The sequence below is a fragment of the Hakea prostrata genome, unplaced genomic scaffold (genome assembly GCF_041222555.1).
Source record: "Hakea prostrata isolate BN-2017 unplaced genomic scaffold, UWA_Hpros_2 contig_114, whole genome shotgun sequence".
Taxonomy (NCBI): Eukaryota; Viridiplantae; Streptophyta; class Magnoliopsida; order Proteales; family Proteaceae; genus Hakea; species Hakea prostrata.
Genome location: NW_028291233.1, coordinates 63660 through 71384, shown reverse-complemented (window position 1 = coordinate 71384; position 7725 = coordinate 63660). Strand labels below are relative to the sequence as shown.

At 35.5% G+C, this 7725-nt stretch overlaps 1 pseudogene; it reads right to left on the bottom strand.

The window, feature by feature from the left end:
• Positions 1 to 2404: 2404 nt before the first annotated feature.
• LOC148998838 (BOI-related E3 ubiquitin-protein ligase 1-like) lies at positions 2405 to 3414 on the bottom strand (annotated as a pseudogene).
• Positions 3415 to 7725: the final 4311 nt, after the last annotated feature.

Genomic DNA, 7725 nt, shown 5'->3' with positions numbered 1-7725 from the left:
TGATCTCTTGTTCCTCCTCCTCCTTCTCATAATGTCATTGGATGTAAATGGGTTTTTCGAGTCAAGCGAAAAGCTAATGGTTCTATTGAAAGATACAAAGCCCGCTTAGTGGCTAAGGGTTTTAATCAACATGAAGGCCTTGACTACCATGAAACCTTTAGCTCGCTTGTCAACCAACTACCATTCGGCTGGTCTTCGCTCGTGCAGTTTCACAGTTTTGGTCTATTTGCCAACTGGATATTCAAAATGCCTTCTTTTATGGGTTTTTGCTTGAAACTATATATATGAAGCAACCACCTGGCTTCACTGACTCCCTTCATCCTAACCATGTTTGCAAACTTCATCAGTCTCTTTATGGTTTAAAATAGGCTCCTCATGCTTGGTCTGACTGGCTTAGCTCCTTTCTTGTTGAATATGGGTTTATTGGCTCTAAAATTGACACCTCTTTATTTATTTTTTGTGGATCTGCTGGCACTATGTTTATTCTGGTATGTGATGATGATATTATTTTGACTAGCAGCTCTGAAGCTTTATTGGCCCAATTCCTCAATGATCTTGGCTCTGTTTTTTCCCTAAAGGATTTGGGCTCGCTTCATTATATTTTGGGCATGTCTGTCACTTGATCTCATGATGGCCTTCATCTCTCTTAACATCAGTATATTCAAGATCTTCTTAAGAGGGAAATATGTTTGCTTGCAAGCCTGTCTCTACTCCTGCCTCCACCATTAACAAACTCAGTAAGTTTACAAGTAAATTAATGGCGGATCCTACTCTCTATCGGAGCATTGTTGGTGCTCTTTAGTATGCAACTATGACTCGGCTTGATATTTAATTTGCAGTCTATAAAGTTTGTCAATTCTTGCACTCTCCCATTGTTGATTATTGGTTTGTTGTCAAGCGCATCTTACGCTACCTAAAAGGAACTTCCTCTAATGGCATTTTTACTCATCATCGATCTTTGAATTCTTTATCGGCTTTCCTTGATGTTGATTGAGTCGGTTGCCTTGATGATCGAAATCTACAGGTGGCTATGCTATCTTTTTGGGGTGCAATCTTATCTCTTGGAGTTCTAAGAAGCAAAAAACTATAGCTCACTCTAGTACTGAGGCAGAATATCGAGCCCTAGCTAATGTGGCTATTGAACTCACTTGTTCACAATCTTTGTTAACAAATTTAATGGTTTATTTTCCTTCTACTCCTATTCTTTGGTGTGATAATGTGGGGGACACATATCTTACAGCCAATCTTATCTTCCATGCACGTACTAAACACGTGGAGATTGATTTCCATTTGTTCGAGATAAGGTTGCCAAGGGTGATCTCCAAGTTTGGTATCTATCTACTAAGGATCAGCTTGCAAATATCTTCACAAAGCCTCTATCACATCAATGGTTCAGTTTCTCTTGTCCAACCTCAAGGTCTCATCTCCGCCCTTGAGTTTGAGGGGGTGTGTTAAGGATAATAATGGTCTTTCATAGTCTGATGGCAAAATGGGAAAATCACAGATAACCCTAGCCAAATCACCTAGCCACCACTACTTCATGCTTGCAAGGCTTCAAGAAGTCCACTCAAACTCAACTACCTCCATGCATGTAAGACTTCAAGAACTAGACTCAAGCTCAACTACTCAACAGACTCCAGCAAATTACATCTTATCCACAAGTGGACCAGACTCAAAGTTGCACTCATACCCACAAGAGACATAGTTCATACCAAACACAAATAGATAACTTGAGTAATTCAAACTCTAGAGTTAGAGTCCAAGATTAATGTTGAGTAGGACTCTTGTAACTATAAGGGTAATTTTCATATGGACCCCCTAAGGTTTGGTCTATGTCATTTTTAGTCCAAAAAGATTGAGACTTTGCATATGCCTCCCCTGTGCTATAGAAAAAGTCAATTTCAGGACAAATTATCGTTTCTATGACCAATTTGCCCTTATTCTTTTTTTTTTGGAAAACTTTCATTTGGACCCCCTGAGGTTTGGTTTATGTCATTTTTATTCCAAAAAAGCTGATATTTTGCATTTGCCTCCCCTGTACTATAGAAAAGGTCAATTTAAAGACAAATTTTTACTTTTATGACCAATTTTGCCTTTATTTTTTATTTTTTTTTAAATTTAAAATTTCCTACTTGCCATGAAACTCGTGACTCCCTCTTAGTCCAAAAACTATAGAAAAATCTTAAAATTTAAATAAATTTTAAAATAGGGTAATTTTAATCTGGACCCCCTGAGGTTTGGTCCATGTCATTTTTAGTCCAAATAAATGAAAATTTTGCATCTGCCTCCCCTGACGTATCCAATAAAATGAATTAAAGACAAATTGTGATTTTTTTGACCAAAATACCCTCACATATATTTTACCGTAAGATTTGTATTAGGTCTTCACAATAAAATCCAACGATTAAAATAAAAAGAGTGGGATCTTTGCAATCACCGTAATTTGTTCTATCTCCTTTGCCTGCTGCGGTGTCTTCTTCCTCGTCTTACACACCATAACCGCTACTCCCACAAAAGCGACATCGTCAGCCACTACTCCAACTGTTGCTGCTGCCTTATCTTCTTCTTCTCCTGCACCACGGTGACACTCATCCTTTACCTACGCCAACACCTGTTCAAGATAGCTTCGTTCGTTTGTGCCAAATCTTTCAATATCTGATTCTCTTAACAAAGACTCTTCACTCTTTCTTCAAGAAATCCTTTCTTCTTCTAGAATGCCAGCGTTCTACAAGTTTTAATCTAACCTTCTCTGTCTGCAAATCATTTACACACGAATCAGTTAGCACAATTATTGAAAAACATATTTAAGAAGGGGAGAAAAAGAAGAAAAAAAACAAAGAATTGAGTGTGACTTACATATTGGGCAATGAGTCGATCGATCTCTAATTGTTGTTGTTGTTGGATTTGAAACGTAATGTCTTCCCCAAGGGATTGTTGTTGTTGCTGGATTTGAAATGTAATGTCTTACCTAAGGAAGGACAGAGGAGCAACGCTGCTGCAACTATTTTGATGATGTTGTCTTTCATGACAATCATGGATGAATCTTTGGAGTTTTTTCTTGAGATGAGTGAGTCCACTATCAGCTTTCAAGGTGTTGGTTGTTGTAGGAACTGGATCAGCCATAACAGAGGAGTTGTAGAAAGGAAGAAGCATTTCTGGAGTTGTGTTGGCTATAGAAAGTGGAATACCACCCAAACCCATCTAGTATTGTAAAGACTAGAGTTGTTTCTAATGGTGTTCATCAGTTCTCTGTAAATTCAATCAAATGGAGATATAAAAAGTGAAAAAAAAATAAAAATAAGCAGATAAAAAACAGAGAGAAAAGAAAAAGATAGCACTAAGAAGAAGATGTATTACTTGTTCCCAATTTGTTGGGAAGGGAAGAGATTGACAATACCGCGCTTCAACAGCCATGAAAATGATTTCCTGTTCGCTTTGTATTATCAGTTTTGGTTGTAGAGGGAAACAGAAACACTAACACAGAGATAGAAGATACGAAGAGGGAGAGAGGGAAAAGATGAAACGAACATGGAATAGAGGTGGTGAGAGACAAAGTAGGATAAAAATGTATCGTGTTTAATGGAGTAAATATTCCATTTTATTTTTATTTTTACCGATAAAATAGCTGTGAGGGTATTTTGGTCATAAAATCACACTTTGTCCTTAATTGATCTTATTGGATACCTCAGGGGAGGCAAATGCAAAGTTTTCATTTGTTTGGACTAAAAATGACATGGACCAAACCTCAGGGGGTCCAGATGAAAATGACCCTTTAAAATATGACCAAAATACCTTTATATGTTAAAACCACTCAAATATCCCTTAGCTTAAACCCTATTTTTGTACTAAAAGGGGAGTAATGAGTCTCATGGCAGGTAGGATGTATATGTAAAAAATTTAAATTAAAAAAAGAATAAGGGCAAATTGGTCATAAAAGTGATAATTTGTCCTTAAATTGACCTTCTCTATAGTACAGGGAAGGCAAATGCAAAGTTTCATATTTTTTGGACTAAAAATGACATTAACCAAACCTCAGGGGGTCCAAATGAAATTTGCAAAAAAAAAAAAAGAATAAGGGCAAATTGGTCATAGAAACGATAATTTGTCCTTAAATTGACTTTTTCTATAGCATAGGGGAGGCATATGCAAAGTTTCAATTTTTTTGGACTAAAAATGAAATAGACCAAACCTCAAGGGGTCCATATGAAATTACCCTAACTATAAATATGTAATCTGTACTACAGACGATCTTAAGGAAGCAAATCAACCGAACCACGTAAAACTGAGTCTCTCTCTCTCTCTCTCTCTCTCCCCCACGTTTTTGGGTGATGGATGTTTCCTCTCTCTCTCTCTCTCTCTCTCATTTTTTGGGTGATGGATGTTTCTCTCTCTCTCTCTCTCTCTCTCTCTCTCTCCATCACCCAAAAAACGTGTCTCTAAAACCCTAACTCATGGCTTTTAACACCACCCTTTCATTGACTATGATTTTTTTTTCAAAAACAGATTAATGAACTAAATTAACATGGAGGTTTCTTACTTTTTCGTATCATGATTCTTGTTATGAATGTAAAGTCATATATTCTTGAGGAAGTTTTTGGGTTTAAGGTTATGGTATGATGTCTTTCATGATATCAGTACTTGTTACTATTTTGAAATCTCATCCATTTTGATGGTTGTCATATGAACAGTATTTCCTTTTCCTATATCATGCATTTAATTTAAGTTTATTGGAAGGAATTATTTCCTAGCTAATATTCTAATAAGGAAGATGTAGGCAAAGTTGTTCTATGTAGGGAGCTAACTACTATGGTGTCCTTTGTCTGGTCCTAGATGAGTTATTCCTTCCCACTTATTGTATGCTAATGGCATCCTTATTTTTGGGATGCATCATTGAAATAGGTAAAAAATTTGTTGTTGTTCTTAAAAAAGTATCAAGTGTTCTTAGGTCAACATATTAGCCTGTACAAGAGTAAGTTATTTCTAGGGAAGGTCCTTCCTCATTGGAAACAAAAAATAATTTATGTGCTGAAAATTCCTGTTGCAAAACTTCAAACTAGATACCTTGGTGTGGAGGTCTTCAAAGGCAGGGTAAGTCATGATAAGGTGCTGCCTTTCTTGATAAGATAAAAAATCACCTTCAGGGTTGGAAGGGAAGTTGGTTTCTCAAGCAGGAAGGATAGAATTGATTTGGTCAATCATTGTTAGCTTCCCTATCCACAATTCTTCTATTTGCTAGTGGCCCAGTAGTGTAATTAGAAATGCAAAAAGATGGATGAGGAATTTTTTATGGTTTTGTAACATGGAATCAGTTAAAACAATTACAGTAAAATGAGAGGATTACCTATCTCTTAAAGGATCTCAAAATCTAGGTTCCTAATTAACCCCTACTAGTTTATTGTGATAATCAATCAACAACCCAAATGTGTGCAAACCTAGTTCTCCATGCTTGCAACAAACACATAGAGTTGGATTTTACCATTTTGTCCATGATCTAGTACTCAACAACACTATTGTTGTTCAGTTTGTCAGATCTAAACAACAAGAAGCAAACATCTTCACCAAGGGCCTACTTTCCAAGAACTTTCAAGAGCAATGATCGAAACTGCTTTGGTTAACACCACGTAATTTGAGGGGGGATGATAAGAGTCAATGATTCATCAGAATTTTAAAATTTGAGATTTGAGATTCAAATCTATATTTTGAATTTCATATTTTGAAAATCAGTTGTAAGAAAACCCAATGTTTGAGGTTGTAAAACACTTCTACAAATTCAAACTCTACTTACCATGTTGGTAAGTAGTTCAGCCATTCCTAATCTCTTGAGCAACATTCTTTCACAATAATCATGAAACACATTTGATGCGCATTTGTTTCTCAAAGCAAAAATTAGGTGCATTGCATTTAAGTGAAATAGCTTGAGAGAGATGCTCATGGAATTTGGCATCATAAACATAAAAACCCTACAACCTTCTCATATTGCAACAAGACTCTTTTATCTATTGCTTCTTCAACCCTAACAATAGGAATCATTCTATTCTTCATCTTCTTTATCTAGGGTGACCAAAGTTTCCCTTCATCTTTTCCATCTCCATTGAAATCCTATTCCCTATCTTTGCTAAAAGTCTTCATTTTCTCTATCTCCCGTTAGTGTGATAAAACATTAACAAATATTGTTTCTGCTTCCAGAAGCAAGTTTTATCAAACACCTATAAACATATTTTTGCTTTCAAAAATACCCAAAATTGCTTCTAGTGTTTCTTGCAACAGAAACATAGATTATCAAGTTTCAATGTTGACAATATATATGTAGAGCATCAGTAGTACTTTAGCTAAGGAAAAGTAAAGACAATTGCTAGAAGAGGAACTTCCTAGAACTAAAATGGAAGAATTTTCGATTAGTATAAATGGACAGCACGCTTTGATTTTGAATCAACCTTGATCTACATCCAAGTTCGGCAGCTAGCCATCATGATACCCCTTCTTGTTTCTTTCAGTTTCAGTTATTTTGACCAAAAAGGTCCAGTCATATTACTGACTTAGAGTGACTTAGTTTGAACTTTTGGCTAAGTTCGCTAGTTCACAGGTTGGCAAACCAGCGAACTTCACCGAAAGTTTCGCCGAGATTTGCGCGAATCCATTCTCAGTCTGAAAATCTCTGCTGCTATGAATTATTCTTCAGTTCTAAAACTCTTTTTGAAGCCTTCAACAGAGCAGAAGAGTTACCTACCACTCAGAAAACCATGTTATCATCTCAGCGAATTTTGCTAACTGTTGCACCCTACTTAGAAGTATAGAAGTACCCGCACCAATAGCCAAGCAAATATAAATATGTAAGATACTCCGGAACAAAGACTTTATAAGCTTTGTTGATTTTGTCTGTTTTGACGACAATCCAACCAAAAGGACGTCAAAGAACATATACAAACAATGATACAAACATACAAGAGAAAAACAATCCAACCTTAGACTATATAAGTCAGTATTGGCCGCCATCATAAATTTAAACAGGGGTTTTATGTCCCTTTAAATGTATCGGCTAATTAAGTAGTCCATTTTAATTTTTACAATAAAAGAAAAAATAAAAAACAAAAAAAGAGGTAATCCATTTTAACACATTAGTAGAAAATGACCGATTATGCATCAACATCAATAAAAGGAAAAAAAAAAAAAAAAAAAAAAAAAAAAAAGAAAAGAAAAGAAAAGAAAGAAGAAGAAGAAGAAAAGAAAATCACCAACCAAGTAACCACAAAGATAAACGGAAAAGATCTAAATACGTAAGCGTTGAAAGCAAATAGTGAGGAAAGTAGATGATAAATTATACAGGTGGATATATATTCTAATATTCATATAATTGATTTCCTCCCAGGAAAGTAGATGATAAATTATACTAACAGCATATATATTCACGTAATTGATTTCCTCCAATATTTTAACCTCAGACTTTTGAAGTTGCATCACAATCTTAGTTTCTTTTATCATAGTAACAAGGATCTTCTTGAGATAAGAAAGTAGAGCAGCATCTTCCTTAAGATGATGAATTTTATTTGATAGATATAATGGCAACAATGCATATTCCATTTATCTATAGAATGATCACAAGTATTGCATGGACCCTACCAACCGTCTGATCATGCATTTTAATATGTGTTTTTTTGGAATCGGTAGCTTTGTATGATGAAAGATACCTATTAGTTTATACGGGTTTCTCTCTAGTCCTAAAGAAAT